Genomic DNA, 18,651 nt, shown 5'->3' on the forward strand with positions numbered 1-18,651 from the left:
AAAATTGCATTTCAATATCAGTTTTAAGTTAAGCCTTTAAGGGCACTTCACACGATCACACTTCTAAAGTCTAATGAATAAGTAAAATTAAATTCCATCCGTATAACAAAAAAGAGAATAAAAGTCGTATGATTTATATATTTTGTGTTTACACGATTGGTATAAAACAATAACAAAGTAAGATGGAAACAGCTGTTTCACTTTTTTGTATATAAAACTACATCCCTGATCTAATGCGACCTGCTTGTTTTTTGAATCATTTCAAAAAATGAAAAGAGCCATACGACTGTCAAATTTTCCATCCGTATTCTCTCTCAATGTGTGATGGCTGCATTAGATATTGCGTTTAGAGTCCAAACTTTAGACGATCCCATCCGTACTCTTCTACACAAAATGTTTACAGATCATATTGCTTGTGTGATCGTGTAAAGCCGTCTTTAAGTTAGAATTGTATTTGCTGTTGACTTGGAACTTAATTTTATGAAAAGAAAACTATGTTTTGATAACTTAGTTCGAAGTCCAATTAAAAATTGCTTTAGAATAAATTTGAGAACAATAGATTTCTCTGTAATTTATATTTTCGGACAAAGATCGCTAAACATTACACAATGGCATGATTATTCACCTGATCAGTTAGAGAACTCTTCTGTTTCTTCTACCGATTCTTAACTCAAATATAAAGTTTTCTAAAATTTATATTATGTGCAAATATTGCTTGACAAATATTTAAATGACGATAAGTTTGAGGAATAGCTTTAGTCTAAATTTAACACCTTAAAACGGTAATGGGCAAATAACTCTCTCTCTCTCATAAGCAGTCTGACTCAGTTGCACGTAAGCTCACACACGTATTAAAAGTCAATAAAAGCAGTCAGAAGACACATTGTTCTCGTACTCTCTGCGCCGATGACTGATCTTGCAGTAATGAAAAATTTTAGTGTTTTTTCTGAAATCCGGTGTATTTATTGCTGTTTTATCTAAAATTTACCACCTTAAAGGGGGTGATAGGCAAATAACTCTCTCATAAACAGTCAGCTTTAGTTGCACGTAAGCTTACACACGTATTAAAAGTCAATAAAAGCAGTCTGAGGACTTATTGGACTCGCTCTCTCTCTCTCTCTCTCTCTGCGCTGATGCCTGATCTTTGCTTTAGCTTAAATTTAACATCTAAAAGCGGTGATATACGAATACTCTGGCTAGCTGAGCTGTACGTAAGCTCTTACACATATAAACAACAAAGAAAATTAGTTAGAGAACTCATTGATATTTCTCTGCTGATGACTGCTCTAAAATCTCATAAGAAGTTTTAATGTTTACTAAAACTTCAGTAAGATTCAACTTAATGTCTTTGAAAAAAAAAACTTTTTTATTCTTTTTGCGAATAAGAGCTTTCATGTTAAACTAACAAAATCAAAATGTTTCCCACTCTTTCTCTCTGCCGTTAGCTGCTCTTAAATCAAATTTAAAGTTTGAATGCTGATTCATCTTAATGACAATGGCTTTGTGAAGAATCACAAATGGTTTAGCTGACTCTCAATTGTTTCATATTATCGGAAGCGCTTAAAACTTAGGAGATAATCTTTAGAAAATTTTATGAGGCGCCAAAAAAAAAAAACAAATATAAATTTGTAAGGCATATACATGACAATCGCAAATCCAGTACTAATGACAAACGCTTAATTTTAAAGTATTTTCCACAAAATAACCAACTAAGTATCACATTATGTAAACTAATAGCTATTGTATTTTGGAACAAAAGCCCTAAGAAAGGAAATTTATACTTTGATTTTGTCGCTTATTGATCGCAAAAAAAACACACACACAAAATATGAGCATACTTAAAAAAAATTTTTGTTGAAAACCCAAAGATCACTTCAACGTACTAAAACGGATGTTGTTTGCGTGTCTAAAGACCGAAAAAATGAGCAAAATAAGATTAAAATTTTTTCAAACACAAAATTTCTTAAAAATTATAGAAGGTATTAAAAGAAAAGAAGAGATAAAAGTAAAATGAAGTAAAAAACGAAAGATAAAATAATGAGGAGGATCATTTTTATAAAATACAGGAAAAGTAGAATTTATAAAATAAACAACAATAAACAAGCAGCTGGGGTCTTGAATGCTTACTTACGTTTTATAAGTGTTTTCTGTTTAGTTGTTATTGCTGCTGAAAGAGTCTCCTATAAAGGAACTCAAGTAGTAAATGTGGTATTAAATTACCAAAAAAAAAAAATAAATATATTTTTGTATAAAAATATCAACATTAACATAAGAGTTTTTGAAACCGAACAAGTGTATTATTGGTTGTTATTTATGGTCTCAAATTAGAATTCCATAAGAAATGAAGTAAAACAAGTGTTACACAGTAGGTTTGCAACGAATTTAAAGTGAACTTCGAAGTGACACTTTTTACATATTCACAACTATTGTGAATATCATTTCAAGTGAAAAATGTTTCCTTTTCACTTTCTTTGTTCTTTGATGGAATTTTGTAAACATTGAACAGCTGTTCCATACAAAATTTGAATGAATTGTTTACAACGAGCAATTTTCCCTTCGAAGGATATGAAAATTTCGAGGGAACAAAATTTTTACTTCTATTGCAGTTTATTTATAATCTGTCCATCTGTTGCGAAAAATTTAAATATACAGGAGTCTAAACATATTAATAAACCTAAAATACCTAGTGTAGAGTGTATTTAAGAAAAATAAATCAAACTGCATTATGTAGTATAAGAATACATATGTAAGGATGTATGTATATAACATTTTGAAATATGATGTCATGACTTTGATGGTATCTTCTGACAACAACAGATATACATACTTAAACCAAAAAATAACCACAACAACAACAAAACTAATAAAAGCAGACATTATATTTTTTAAAATAAAAAAATCAAAGTTTAAAACTTTTTTCTTTTCAATTCAAAATCATACCAAAAACCAATAACATTTACAAAAAACAAAAATCAATTTGTATAAATATCAATACAACAACTTTCTTTAAAAGGAAGATTGAATTAAATAACTGACACTCCGTCTCTCACACAGCGTATCAATGACTGAAGTTCAGGGTCAATATTATTATTTTTTTATTTTTATTATTATTTTTTTAATTCATTTATAAAATAACTAAACAGCTATTGAACAATTTTTGCCTTATTTGTCACAGTGTGTATTACGTTGTGAACGTACTAAATGTCAATAACTGATAATTTCCGCTCAAAATTTTAGGTGTTACAGTTTTGCAGTCTTATGCAAAAAAACTTACAACATGCTTACTAACCGTTGTTAAGCTAAATTCGATAAAAGTATATCCAAAAACGATAATTAGCTTAAAATACCTGTAGTAAACCATTGTTAAATATACGAAAGTTAATAATGGTTCAACCGTACTTTAAACCTATATTAAAGTCAAATGTCATTATTGTATTACAATTTATAACTGTTGACGTTTTGTGAAAAATATTGTTGTGTTAATTTTTTAAATAAATTATAAAAAAAATAAATAAATAAAAAACAATATGGATACACTCAATTTAATTGTCTCCATATTTTTTCTTTTCTTTTTGCCAAAAACATAAATTTTGTTTATAAAATAGTTTAGTGATGTGTAAAATATCAATGCAAATTTAAAGAAAACGTTACTCGATTACTTTCTTTAATCAAAATATAATTTTGCTATTACATTAGTTGTTTTATTTGATTTATACGTTGTTTTTATTAAATAAACAAATACAACCCCATTTTTATCTTATTAAATACAATTATTTTATATAAAAGCATAAAAAAATAATATTAGACACGAATACCAAATGAACTAATAATCGTTCATATACAACATTATGAAAATATTGACAGAATAAAATAATGGTGTTGCCAGCATCAAATATAAAAAAACATTAAAATGTATTTTAGTTAAAATACTGTTTTTGCATATCCTTTTTTAATAATGGATTATTAAGCTAAAAGTCGTTGTTAACTAATGTACACTTTAAGGTCATAATAAGGTTTTTTTTTGCATAAGACTGTTGGTGTTTTTTTTATCAAAATTCAAATATAGATTTAAAAATAAATACAAGATTTCTTAATATTTATACTATAAATATCATAAAAATGTACATTTTTATGTCTGCTGTAATTTAAAAAAGATTTGAAAATCTCTTTAAATATTGGTAAAGAAAGTGATAAGACAATGGTTTTACAAATTTATAGCTTTTCTTTTTGTACTATTTGGGTATTTAACACGTGGTTGTACGGTATTCTTATTGTTTGTTGTGAGTATTGTGTAATTAACCCTATGGTTTTTAAAAATTTTTGTGGGAAAACAATCAAAAAGTACTTATTTATTCTTTTTGAATTTGAACTAAAAGGTACTTTTAATAATAAAACGCACCTATATTGGTGAAACATAAGTTAATCTAGTTTAGTTTTATTTTAGTTCTAGTTCAGTTCTAGTTCAGTTCTAGTTCAGTTCTAGTTCAGTTCTAGTTCAGTTCTAGTTCAGTTCTAGTTCAGTTCTAGTTCAGTTCTAGTTCAGTTCTAGTTCAGTTCTAGTTCAGTTCTAGATCAGTTCTAGTTCAGTTCTAGTTCAGTTCTAGTTCAGTTCTAGTTCAGTTCTAGTTCAGTTCTAGTTCAGTTCTAGTTCAGTTCTAGTCAGTTCTAGTTCAGTTCTAGTTCAGTTCTAGTTCAGTTCTAGTTCAGTTCTAGTTCAGTTCTAGTTCAGTTCTAGTTCAGTTCTAGTTCAGTTCTTGTTCAGTTCTAGTTCAGTTCTAGTTCAGTTCTAGTTCAGTTCTAGTTCAGTTCTAGTTCAGTTCTAGTTCAGTTCTAGTTCAGTTCTAGTTCAGTTCTAGTTCAGTTCTAGTTCAGTTCTAGTTCAGTTTAGTTCAGTTCTAGTTCAGTTCTAGTTCAGTTCTAGTTCAGTTCTAGTTCAGTTCTAGTTCAGTTCTAGTTCAGTTCTAGTTCAGTTCTAGTTCAGTTCTAGTTCAGTTCTAGTTCAGTTCTAGTTCAGTTCTAGTTCAGTTCTAGTTCAGTTCTAGTTCAGTTCTAGTTCAGTTCTAGTTCAGTTCTAGTTCAGTACTAGTTCAGTACTAGTTCAGTTCAAGTTCATTGCACATGTTCGATTTCTGTTTTTAAATCACATCTTGCAGCTTAACTCAACAAATTGATGGACAGATGGTTGTTTGGTGTTTAAGTGCCTGCTCCAATAACTATCCGATTTGTTATACACAAATGCACTTTCTCCCCCCTTCTCGCCCCCTTAACATTTAATTTATGTGTACAATTTTCCCACATTTTATCACTCCTCCAAGACTTCAATAGTAACTGGATCATCATTAAGAAAAAAACTTTAAAATGACAACTTAAATCGAAAAGAGAGAAGCAAAAAAAACATCGTCATCATCATCTTCCATATGACAAGATAAAGTGAAATAAATTGCAGCTTATATTCATAGTAATAAAAATGTTGCCCTACACGACACTTAAGATAATTCCTTTCTATCTATCCAACAACAGTTTTTACTGCTTCTTCTTCTTGAGTCGTTTTTATTTTAATACTATGTTTATTTCGATTAATGAACATTTAAATCGACTCAATATTTGATAGGTTTTAAAAAGAAATGTAAGTTTAAGAAGTAGAAAGAAAAGAAAACAATATTTTATTTATTTTGTATGTAAATTGTATGCCTTTATAATCGGTTTATCTATGTTTGTACAATGTCTATACTCCATATGTATATAAAACTAAATTTATCAGTTGCTTTAGAAATTGAAAGTGTTTCCTAAAGGCTTTTTTTCTCTCGGCTTAAGTTGAAATGATTTAAAAATTATTTTTTACAGCATTTCGGCATTTAGTTACACTTTTCATTTCACATGTAAAAACATCATTTTTCAATATTTTCTTTATTGAGAGTTTTTTTTTTGTGAAATAAAAACTTGTAAGTTTTAGACATTAATGTGTCATATTTTGAACATACATATGTATGTTGATATGTATGTTTGTATTATTCTTATATTAAGTACACTTTTACTTGTTTTTTATTAATATTTTATACCCACGCTGTTGTTTCTTTTCTTTCTTTTGAAATCTAACTTTCTAGGTAAAATATTTTGAGTATTTTATATTTGTTTATTATTTTTTTTTTAGTTTTTTATAACTTTTCTTAAATGTATATTTAATTTCATTAAGTTTGTGTTTTTCTATTACAAAGTATTTAAAGTTTAAAGTTATGCTGAAAGAAAAAAAATACTTTAAAACCTACACTTTTCTTGTCTTACTATTTAATTTGAAATTTGTCTAGACTTTAAAGCTGGTACTTTTTTATGTTTTTTTTTCTTATTCTTCTTCAATCAAAAGAAAACCTTATTTATGCATTTTAGTACATGATTTTTATGAGTTATAATAAAATCTATTATTCAGATATTTAAGTGTTAGTTAAGATTAATTTTTTATGAGTTTTATTTATATAATTAAAGTTTATATTGAATTTTTTTTTTGGTAAAATTTTTAAAAGGGTTTTGAGGTTATTTTATAGTGAAGCTTGGTTTTTAAATAAATTGTTAAATTTACTTTTTCTATAAACTTTTTTGTAATAATATTAAATCATAATAATAAACAAATTTATCATCAAATTTAAAAGATTTTTTGGTAGTAATTTTGATTTATTATGATTTTCGAAAATTCCGATTTGAATTCGAATTTCAATAATTATGAAAATGCGTTTTAATAAGTCTAATAGTTAGATAAAATTGTGTTTTATAATTATTTTTTTAATTTTCAAAATTAACATTTTCGATCATGAGAAAAAACTTGTTTAGAAATTTCAGTTTTAAACTCGAAAAAAAATCAAGATAAATATTATAATTATAGTTTTTTTTTGTCAAATTAAGTTCGAATTTCGAAATTTGCAAAAATTTTGAAATTTTGACATTAAACTCGAAAAATGTATTTCAAAAGAACTGATATAAATACAAGTAAAATTTTGTGCTAGTCGGGCCTAGCACAAATTTTGAACTTATTTCATTAGAAATATGATATTTAAAGAAATTTTTATAATTTTTGAAGTTTTGAATTTAAGTTCGAATTTTCGAATATTATAAAAATATATTTTTTTTATTTTAAACAACAATTATATATTTAGTACAAAATTTTGAACGTATTTCATTATAAATATGGGATTTAAAGAAATTTTGATAATTTTCGAAGTTTCGAATTTAAGTTTGAATTTTCGAATTTTATAAAAATATAATTTTATTTCATTAAACAACAAAAATAACATCTATTTTATATTTTATGATAAATTATTACATTTTGGTATCGTTTTTTAAAAAAAAATTAAAAATTGAAAGAAAATCAAAAATTTTATTTTCGAACATAAATTTTTCGTAAAAAATTATATATTAAACATTAATTTTGAAATAATTTCATTATAAATATTCGATTTAAAGGAATTTTGATAATTTTCCAAATTTCGAATTTAGGTTCGAATTTTCGAATATTTACTTTACACAACTTTAAACACCAATAATAATGTCTAATCTATATTTGATGATAAATTTTAAGATTTTAATATTAAAATTATAAGATTTTAATATCGTTATACATAGAATTCGAAAATGAATTTTTCGAACATTAATTTTTCGTACAAAATTTTAAATTTTTTCAATAATTTCATTATCAAAAATGCTTTTCAACATAAATTTTGAAATTTTCATAATTTTGAATTTAAATTTGAAATTTTCATAATTTTGAATTTAAATTCGAAATTTTAAAATTTTCATAATTTTAAATTTAATTTCGAATTTAAATTCTCAAAGAAGTTAAAAAGCTCCTCAAGTTTTAAAAATCATGTCAAAGCGCAATTCTAAAATAATAATTTTTATGTCTAATAATTTTTAAGATAAAAATTGTAAATTTATATTTTTGAAAATTTAGAAATTAAATACGAATATTATGCTAACCGAATTCCATCTTTAAAATTGTGCCACCTTTACGAAAAATTCAACAAGTTTTTTTTCCTTGGAAAAATGTTCATGACCCTTATGGCTTTAAACAGAATAGTTTTGCATACAAACAAAATGTATTTTTTCTATTTAAACAAGACCTCAAATCATGACACAAAACTAACAACCAGCAACATTCATCACTTTTAACACATTTTCCACAATCTAAACAATAAAAAAACAATTTCAACAAAAGAGAAGATCCCATCGCAAGCATACATATATAGACATTAAAATGTCATAAATTCATAGGATGGTTAGGCATTTATGTCTCAAAAAAAAAAGAAGAAGAACTCTAGAGGAGGGTGCTTCACAACCATGAACTCTTTCTTGTTTGTATTCTTCACCTATTTCTAAAGATACACGAACAGAAAGAAACAAAAAGATCTTCTACATTGAATGTGAAATGTAAGAAAGTATCTATTAAATTGTCTATAATAATTATAATTTTGAAATTATTTAAATTTTCTTTTGATAAGAGAAATGTAACAGACATTTCTATAACAGGTAATAATTTTGTAATTTTAGTAAATTAAAATACTGTTCTTTTGTTCAGACAATGCCTGTTTAAAATGCTAAAGATTTTTATCGATATTTTAATGTATTTGTAGTCTGTCTGGCTGCATGAGCATTTATCAATGTTTAACCCTTCATTAAATCGTTCCAAAAATGTGTCTTCATATTGCAGAATACAGTTTTTCTGTTTTTATGTTGGTCCTAAAATTTAAAAAAAATACCATGAATGAAAACAGGTACATAATTTTCATACTTTCTACCTGTAGGGCTTGAATTCTTTTTATTTTGGTTCTTTTGTTGCTTTTCATTATTTTTGCAGGGAAGTGATTTTCCTTAGAATTCTGTACTAAATGTGTCAAGTATTTAGTTTTATATTTAGACTTCATAAAAATAGGTGTTACTAAAGGCAAATTTGACACGTTTATGAGTTACTTTGACACAACTTCAATAAAATAATAACATTTCCGGCACAAAGTGAAGATTATGAAGAAAAATTCTTAAAATAAAATAACTTAGCGGGAAACTAGAAAATTTTAGACATACATATTAGGCGCCCTCTAACTGAATATGAATAGTATTTGTTTTTATCAAGTACTTAATTGTTTTATGACCTTAAAATTCTGTAATTGCAATAATTATCCGGCAAAAAGTTTTGAACAGTTAGTTCAGTTCAAGTTCAAGTTCACTTTACTTTACTTCAGTTCAAGTTCACTTTTCTTCAGTTTTAGTTCATTTCAAGTTCAGTTCTAGTTCAGTTCTGGTTCAGTTCTAGTTCAGTTCTGGTTCAGTTCTAGTTCAGTTCTAGTTCAGTCCTAGTTCAGTTCTAGTTCAGTTCTAGTTCAGTTCTAGTTCAGTTCTAGTTCAGTTCTAGTTCAGTTCTAGTTCAGTTCTAGTTCAGTTCTAGTTCATTTCTAGTTCAGTTCTAGTTCAGCTCTAGTTCAGTTCTATAACAGTTCTAGTCTAGTTCTAGTTCAGTTCTAGTTCAGTTTTAGTTCAGATCTAGTTCAGTTCTAGTTCTGTTCTAGTTCAGTTCTAGTTTAGTTCTAGTTTAGTTCTAGTTCAGTTCTAGTTCAGTTCTAGTTCAGTTTTAGTTCAGTTCTAGTTCAGTTCTAGTTCAGTTCTAGTTCAGTTCTAGTTCAGTTCTAGTTCAGTTCTAGTTCAGTTCTAGTTCAGTTCTAGTTCAGTTCTAGTTCAGTTCTAGTTCTAGTTCTAGTTCAGTTCTACTTCAGTTCAAATTCAGCTCTAGTTCAGTTCTAATTCTGTTCAAGATTGAAAAAAGTATGATTTAAAATTAAATCAATTCCTAATATTTTATTTTTATATATGTATCATAAATATGTTTTTCTTTCTAAAAATTTTGGAGGAATGTTGCAACATAAAAAACAATAAAAAAATACAGATTTGATTTGAACGCCATAAATCATTAAAGTATAAAAATGTTCTAGAAGTCTCATAATAAAATTGACTCCTTAGTATTATGAGATTGGGAAGTAAGTAACGCAGGCAGGTGGTATGGCTTAAAAAAGACAGGTACATAAAAGCCAACAGTACAAAGCTGGAATTAAGTATTAAAATACATACATATTTAGTTTTATAAAAGACGTTTGAAATATTTTTTGTATATTTTTGGTGGAATTCAGCGAACAAACTGCAACATCAAAATTTTATTGCTTAAAACTGCCTTAAGGCCATAAATCAAATAAATACACACTAATTTTGTAAAAAAAGATTAAACACAATTTTATGATCAACTTACTACAGTGCAAAAGTTTTATGTTCGTTTTTCTTCTCCCTTTCGTTTGGATTATTGTTGAAAAAAATAATTCTTAACTAAATATTTTTCTATTGAGTATGGTTGTCTGAATGGTTTGTTGGTTGCTAGTTTAGTTAGTGGCTAAAGTGGCAAGCAAAATAATCTCCCACTGTGATATTGTTTAGAATATTCTGTTGTTGCTGTTAACTTAATCTCTCTTGGGTAAGGTGCAATAGTGTTAACATCCGAGAACAAATCGAGTGATGCATTTTTTTCTCTCTCTCTGTGGATGGAAATACTTCTTTTTATGTTTTTTTCTTTTGTACTTACTACTTACTGATTATTGTTGTGTCGTTTTAGAATTTAAAGGAAAAATGTTTATAGTTCGAATTCTATAGAATTCTAGCACCACCGCCTGCCTGCAGGTCTTAAAGTATTGTTAAATTAAAATATTTTAACTCTCTCGGCACAATGGGTTAAAAAAATAATGTTCTATTCTTTGGAGTTTCATAGCAATACAAATATGTTATTCAGATTTGGAGTAAAAATTTAATTATTAAAATTGATTAGCGCCATGGGTTATTTTAAATTATTAATAGATATCTAATAGACTGATATAGAAAATTATAAACATTAACTTATCATATTTAGTTATGTTCTAGTTTACTTCTTATTCCGTTCTAGTTCAGTTCTTGTTTAGTTCTAGTTCAGTTTTAGTTCAGTTCTAGTTCAGTTCTTGTTTAGTTCTAGTTAAGTTTTAGTTCAGTTCTAGTTCAGTTCTAATTCAGTTCTAGTTCAGTTCTAGTTCAGTTCTAGTTCAGTTCTAGTTCAGTTCTAGTTCAGTTCTAGTTTAGTTCTAGTTCAGTTCTAGTTCAGTTCTAGTTCAGTTCTAGTTCAGTTCTAGTTCAGTTCTAGTTCAGTTCTAGTTCAGTTCTAGTTCAGTTCTAGTTCAGTTCTAGTTCAGTTCTAGTTCAGTTCTAGTTCAGTTCTAGTTCAGTTCTAGTTCAGTTCTAGTTCAGTTCTAGTTCAGTTCTAGTTCAGTTCTAGTTCAGTTCTAGTTCAGTTCTAGTTCAGTTCTAGTTCAGTTCTAGTTCAGTTCTAGTTCAGTTCTAGTTCTTTTCTAGTTCAGTTCTAGTTTAGTTCTAGTTCAGTTCTAGTTTAGTTTTAGTAATAATCTAGTTCAGTTATAATTCAAATTTAGAAATTACAGGATTTTGTAAATCAAAATATAAATTTCGGTTACATATTTCCCTAAATTTTTTCTGCATTTTTATATCTAATTTTTTCAACAGCAATCCCTAGTGCATTATTGATAAACATAGTTGCTATTTAGCACCACAACTTTTTGAACAGTTCTTTTTCTACATTTTTTATAAGATCTCACCGATGACGATGTAGACGAATATGATTTTTTCTTGTTTATTTATTATATGCACATCATATGCACCGAAGTATTGTTAACTGAACATTGGTAGGTACCATCAGTTGGTTTGATTTTACTTCAATTTGACTAGCTGACTGCCTGCACGAAATATTGCTCATCATGGGGCTGATTAGGTGTTGTGGTGGTGCTGATGTTAACATTTAAGTGCTAATTTGATGAAAGTATATTTTACGCTGTAATTTGTTTCCTTCTTTTTTTCCACTTCTTCTTTTATTATTACATTTTGTTACAGAAGACTTAGTTAAACATGCAAGTATCTCTATTTCTTTTAGGTTTTCGATTGTTTATCTTTGTATTTGTATTTAACAGGTTGTTTTATGAAACTCGACCATTCGACAACAATGAACCCGAACAAATTATTGTAATTTTCTTTTTTTCCAAAAATTTTGACTTTTTACACGCTAAAGTTTTGAGCAAATTTTGAATTTGTCGCTGTCGTTGGTTACTGTTATGGTTTTATACGGTTCCATATATTGGTCGGTTGTATGATCTCCTGCCTAGTTAAAAGGTTTTTGTTTTTTATAAAATTATTAAAATATATTCGTTAATTATGTTTTCGTAAGTGTTAGGTTTATGACCACAAAATACAGTAATAAACAAGGAAGCTAAAGACGATCTAGTCCGATCATTTAAGTCTCTACACAATAAAGCTATAACAATAGAACTACATTTTCGTTAAACAACAGTCAGCTGTTGACTCTTCAAATATATTTTACAGACAAACTATTATTATAATTTGTTATAATAAAATTTTAAACTGACAGGGTGTAGGGTGTTTTAAATAAACAAGTAGTTTTTTTACAACTTGTAACTGACCCTTTCCCAATTAAAAACTTTATACGAAAAAAAAAATATATTATTGTATCTCTAACAAATTGTTCAAATATAAAATTTCTTTCAAAATCCTATTGTTATTAAGTATTTTTGTGCGAGTTGTGAATTTTGAACAAGATTTCTTTCTTTCTTGCGGTGTTTATTATTTTTTAAGTTTTTGTAATAAGGTGTGATCTGAACTCTCTAGTTTGTTTTGTATATTTTTTATTATTATTCCAAAGATTTAGTTTATTTTACAGCTTCTGTTTTGTGTTTTCCATTGTTGTAGTTTGTTTAGATTGCACAACTTTTTTTTCTACATTTTGTTCGACACTGTATTGTGGTTGTTGTTTTTTGTCGTTAATTTGTTTTTGTAAACTTTGTGTTAGAATTATGATTTGAAAATTTTGAAATTTTGCTAAGGAAAAGTTTCTTTGAAACTATAAAAGTATAAACGTTTACTTTTAACTTTAGTCGGCTAAAATTAATAAATTGTTTATAGAAAGTTGTAAACATTTAATTCAATTAGTAAGTTATTAACAAAAGAAGAAATCAAATCAATTATGTTATGTTTAGCAAATGTTTACAGCAACCACACATAATTGTACACAAGATCAAAAGAATTAATAATAGTTATGTGTTTAAAACTTTAGATGTTAGTTCGCATTTGTAGCACCAAATATGAGAAATTTCATCATTATTTACCTAAAAGTTTTCTATCATATTGTTTGGAAATTAAACTTTGAAATAAATAATTTTTATTTTAGAAATATGATTTCTGACGAAGTCATCAAATTTTAAATGAAGCATAGTGTCTAAATACAATTTAAGCAGAACGTTAACGTTACGCTTTAATGATGTTTAATGAATTTTCATGCAAACATACGGATACAGCTACAAGTCGTTATTAAAAATTCCTTAGAAAAATTTCTTGAAAAAATGTTGAACAGAACTAGAACGGATTAGAACAGAACTGGGACAGAACTAGAACTGAACTAGAACTGAACTAGAACTGAACTAGAACTGAACTAGAACTGAACTAGAACTGAACTAGAACTGAACTAGAACTGAACTAGAACTGAACTAGAACTGAACTAGAACTGAACTAGAACTGAACTAGAACTGAACTAGAACTGAACTAGAACTGAACTAGAACTGAACTAGAACTGAACTAGAACTGAACTAGAACTGAACTAGAACTGAACTAGAATTGAACTAGAACTGATCGTGGAAGATAAGAAAGTTCTTTACGAAGAGTTCTGGGTAAAAGAGCTACATACTAGTTTATTGTGATCGGAGTAATCAAGACAAAAATTTCATTTTTTATTACCTTAATATTTGGATTTTTCTTAAATTTTGTAATTTAATACAATATACTCTATTTAAACACATTCTTAGATCGTTTTTACATAAAACCCAAAACCCCATCCAACTCTAGTTTAAACTATCAACGATAAAACGTTTATTTATTTGCTTAAGATTTATGTTAAATCTTTAAAACTAAAACACTTTTCTTTTTTTTTTTTTTCTGTTGGACACAACTTTATATCTAAATAAAAAACAGCACGATTTTCTGTAAGACTTTTTTTCTTTTGATCGTGTCCAACATTAACAATTTACTTTTAAGATTTTTATAAAAATGTTTCTTTAATTCAATGTGACATATTTGTGGACTTTTTTTGGACTTTCCATATTAATACGTTTAAAAGTAAACAGAATGAAAAGACAGCTTTAGATGCTTAGAGAAGTTAAAAATAAAAAAAAATAACATTTAACAGCATTTAAATTTTTATACCTTGTAAATTTATCTTTTTGTTTAGATCGTGTTTTTACTTTTATTTTTACAATTTTCTATATCTTTTTTTGGTTGCTCTTGCTGAGGAGATCACTCTCTCTTTTAGTTTAAGCTTAAATAAATCTGTAGCAACACCTGTTTATTGTTTTTTTTTGAAAAGTACCAGTGTGGTTTACTGGATTTGAGAGGTTTTTTTCTCTATTATTGTTTTAGGCGTTTTTTTTTAGTTTGGAGGGTTGTTTTTTTTACTTAGGAAAAAAGGTGGGTTGGTTTTAAATATTATTTTTATGGTTTTCTGTTTTGTTTATTAAATTTGTAAGTTTTGTTGTGGTTTGTTTATTTTTTTACTATTTTTAATTTTTTTTATTATTTTTCTTGGTTGTTTCAACCGCTATGGTTCATTGTATTGTTTGTTCCGTTATTATTATTGTTGGCGGTTTTTTTTTATTAACATTTTTATATTTTTAGATTTTTTGTTGGTTAATTGCAGATAAAATGTTTACTTTTTTTTGAAAGAAATTTTAATGAAATTTTTCTTTTATCTTAAAGTTTTCATGTTTGCATTTAAGTGTTTGCATTTTTGGGGGTTTTTAAACTTTTTTTCGAAATTGATCTTGTTTATAAATTATTTCCTAAAAAATATTAAATTATTATAGCTTTTTAAGATAAAAATTTGTTGTCTCAAAAGTAACATTTATAATCTTTTATTATTGTTTAACTGTTTTGTTTAGTATTTGACAGTTATTGATAATTCTTGTTTTTTAAGTATTTGGCGCTTTATATAATTATTCAGAATATTAAATAAATAGTGTTTATATTCTTTAAACCGGATTAAAGTTATTTTTGTTTAACAAATTGCAAAATAAATTATGAAATCTAGTTTAATATTTGGAAAGTTTAACTACATTTTACAGTTTTGTCTCTTTAAAAAACTGTCAAAAATATTTAAGTTTATTTTAATTTTTACTTTTTCAAAAGCAATATAAAGTTAATTAAATAGGTTTTACAAAAAAAAAAAAAATCAATCCTAAATATAGTGGGCGTATTAATAAGAAGCTGAACTTTTCAATTCAGGTGAAACTTGTTGTTATTTTCTCATGCTCTAACACTCATTATAACTTTTTAATTATTTTAAAATCTGATAATAAAACAATAAATATCCAAAAAATCATGGTACGTTTAGAAAAAATATTTAGAAATATGTAAAATGCGGGTTCATTAGAGATGTCTTGTTTTGTTTTCGAAATGTTTCTTTTTTATTACTTTAAAGATCATCTATCTGTAAAATTTATTTTGGTTTTTTTGCTCAACTACCCACTTAATCACATAGAAATTCTAGTTTCTGGTATTGTTGCAGACTTAAATATAAATATTTAATTTCATTATAGAGAAAAAAATCAAACGTAGTTTCGAACAGACATACCTTTGTCTAAAGAAGGGGAGTTTTGTAAAAAGGTGGTGTTATTTAGAGGTTTGAAAATGAATACATCTTTTTAAAACGCCTTTTAAAAGTTTTTTTGGGAAAGAGCTTTTTTCGAAAAAGTTTTGAAAAAGCTTTATTTAAAAAAGAAAATTAATTGTAAAAGAGCTTTTTTACTTAAAACTTTTCTTTCTATAGAACATTTTTGTGAAAAAGATTTTTTTTTAATTTTTTTGTGAACATGTTTTTTATAGACAAGTTTTTTGCGAACTTTTCTATCGAAAAATATATGGAAAAAGTTTTTATTTAAAAAATGAAAGAGCTTTCTTCTTCAAAAAGTGTGAAGAAGTTTTATATATTTAATTTAATAATAAAAGTTTTCTATAGAAAAGTTTTTTTGTGAAAAATTTTTCATAAAAAAGTTCTTTTTGTGATCAAGTTGTATTTAAAAAAGTTATTTTTGTGAAAGAGCTTTTTCTTAAAATGTTTTTGTGAAAAATTTTTTCTTTCGACAAATTCATTGTGAAAAGCTTTTCTTTTGTTGATATGTGTTAAACCGAAAGTTAATTGTTTTTTAATTAAAACTTTTCTTTTTATAGAACATTTTTGGAAAAAAGCTTTTTTTAATTGTTTTTTGTGAAAATGTTTTTTATAGACAAGTTTTTTTAAAGCTTTTTTATCAAAAATATATGGAAAAAGCTTTTATTTAAAAAAATTAAAAAGTTTTTTTCTTCAGAAAGTGTGCAGAAGTTTTATATATTAAATTTAATAAAAAAAGTTTTCTATAAAAAAGTTGTTTTTTGTGAAAAAATTTTCATAAAAAAGTTCCATTGTGATTAAGTTCTTATGAAGAAGTATTCTAAAAAAGTTTCTTTTTGTGAAGAAGTTTTCTATAGAATTGAATTTTGTGAAGAAGCTTTCTATAGAAAAGTTTTTCGAGAATAAGTTTTCAATAGAGAAGTTTTTTTTAAGTTTTCTGTACTAAAGCTCTTTGTGGAAAAGTTCTCATAAGAAGTTTTCTATAAAAAAGTCCATTGCAGCTTTTTCTAAAAAAAAAACTTCCTTTTTGTGAAGAAGCTTTCTATAGGGAAGTTCATTAAGAATACAAAAGTACAAAAGTTTTTTGTGAAAAAGTCCTCATTAGAAGTTTCCTATAAAAAAGTCCATTGTAAAGATTTCTAAAAATTCTTTTGGAAAAAGCTTTTTTTTTAGAAAAGATCTTTCTTTTCTAAAATAGAATTAAAATTTCTATATAATAGAACTTTGTGAAGAGGCTTTCTGTAGAGAAGTTATATGTAAAGATGTTTTCTATATGAAATTTTTTGGTTGCAATGTAATTTTTGTGAAAAAGTTTTCAATAATAAAATTGCTTTTGAACAAGTTTTCTGTAGAAAAAGTCCTCATAAGATGTTTTCTATAAAAAAGTACGAATAAGAAGTTTTCTATAAAAAGTTCATTGTAAAGTTTTTCATAGGAAAGATGTTTGTGAAAAAGATTTTCTTTAGAAAAGATCTTTTAGGAACAGCGTTTCTTTAAATAACCTTTTTGCGAAAAAGCTTTACTTTGGAACTTGTGTTTAGGAAAGTTCTTTGTGAAATAGCTTTTTACTAGAAAAAGCTCTCTGTAAAAAAGCTTTCTATATTAAACGAAAATGGTTTAAAATAATGTATAACACTTTGTTTTGCAACACCTTGTCTGATAGTTTGAGTGTTGTTGTTTGTATTTGGTTGACTATTAAATTAAATAATATAAAATGTAAATAAAGCTTTTTTTCAAAAATGCTTTTTTTTACCATGAATGTTGTAGTTAATTTATAATAAAACATTTTCAAGATTTATTTAATCTTCTTGATGGTCTTGTGGCAGCAAAACAACTATAAATTCCTTAGAAGAATATGCAAAAAATTTTTGTTTTGAAATTTGCCGACATTTTAAAAATTTTTTCCTTTTTATAAATCCGTCTGTCTGTTCTTTAGAGTCTATTGATTTGTACAAATAAATTTTTTAAGAAAAAAAATCTTATCAATTCCTCATGTACGAAAGTAAGCAACTTAGTAACTCGTATGCAAAAAGTCTAGTTGACTTTTTTTTTTGTATTGCAGCTCGATTGCTGCTGTTGTATTTTATTGTTTAAAAGTTAAGAAACGACATAATAATGTATGGTTGAATTGAATTTACTTTTTTTTGATTTTATTTATTGGTTTTCGTTACAAAGAAAAATACAACTATAAAAGTAAGTGGGCTGTTGTCTCACAAATTATAGAAAAAAAATTAAATAAAATAAAAAACTAAATGTTGCAGTTGTTTTTATTTATGTTTATGGTTGTAATAAGCCAACATGAAAACTGAAACCAACAAAAATCTAAACACTAAAATACCACCTAAGCAGCAGCGGGGTGTATTTGGACTCACCCGCTATAAAATGCATAACGACTTATTATTAGATGAGGGAGAAAGTGTTTATTAAATGGGTTCGTATAACAACAAATACTAACTACTTGTTAAGTTTCAAATATCGTTTCATTTAAATGGCTCATTTGGAACCAGGTTTCTTGTTTGTTTCAGGTTTTGAACGTATAGAGTTGTGTTAAAAGAACCTATAAACTAACTACTAAGTTAACTTTTTCTCTTAACCAATATTTAACTCAATTGTAAATTGATATACTCGTAGTACCTAGAATATATTTGCCTACAACTAAATCGCACAAAAAAAAAAAAACAATGACCTAGTAAACCATAAATTTCATAATTCACTTTTTAACAATTTCAAACATAAACCACTCGCACAACTCAACTTAAGTAAAACTTCAATTGATATGCAAGTTAAAAAGAAACCCTTGTTATTCAACAAGTACTTTTTGTTAAACTAGACAAAAAAGAACCGAACAAAACACCCACTCCTCA

The 18,651-nt window shown here is 26.3% G+C and overlaps 1 protein-coding gene across 3 annotated transcripts in view; it reads left to right on the top strand.

Moving 5' to 3' along the window:
• LOC111680406 overlaps nucleotides 1–18,651 on the top strand; it is an 88,543-nt gene that overhangs the window by 6,824 nt on the left and 63,068 nt on the right. The window lies entirely within an intron of this gene.

This window comes from Lucilia cuprina, chromosome 4, assembly GCF_022045245.1.
Source record: "Lucilia cuprina isolate Lc7/37 chromosome 4, ASM2204524v1, whole genome shotgun sequence".
In the NCBI taxonomy this organism is placed as follows: Eukaryota; Metazoa; Arthropoda; class Insecta; order Diptera; family Calliphoridae; genus Lucilia; species Lucilia cuprina.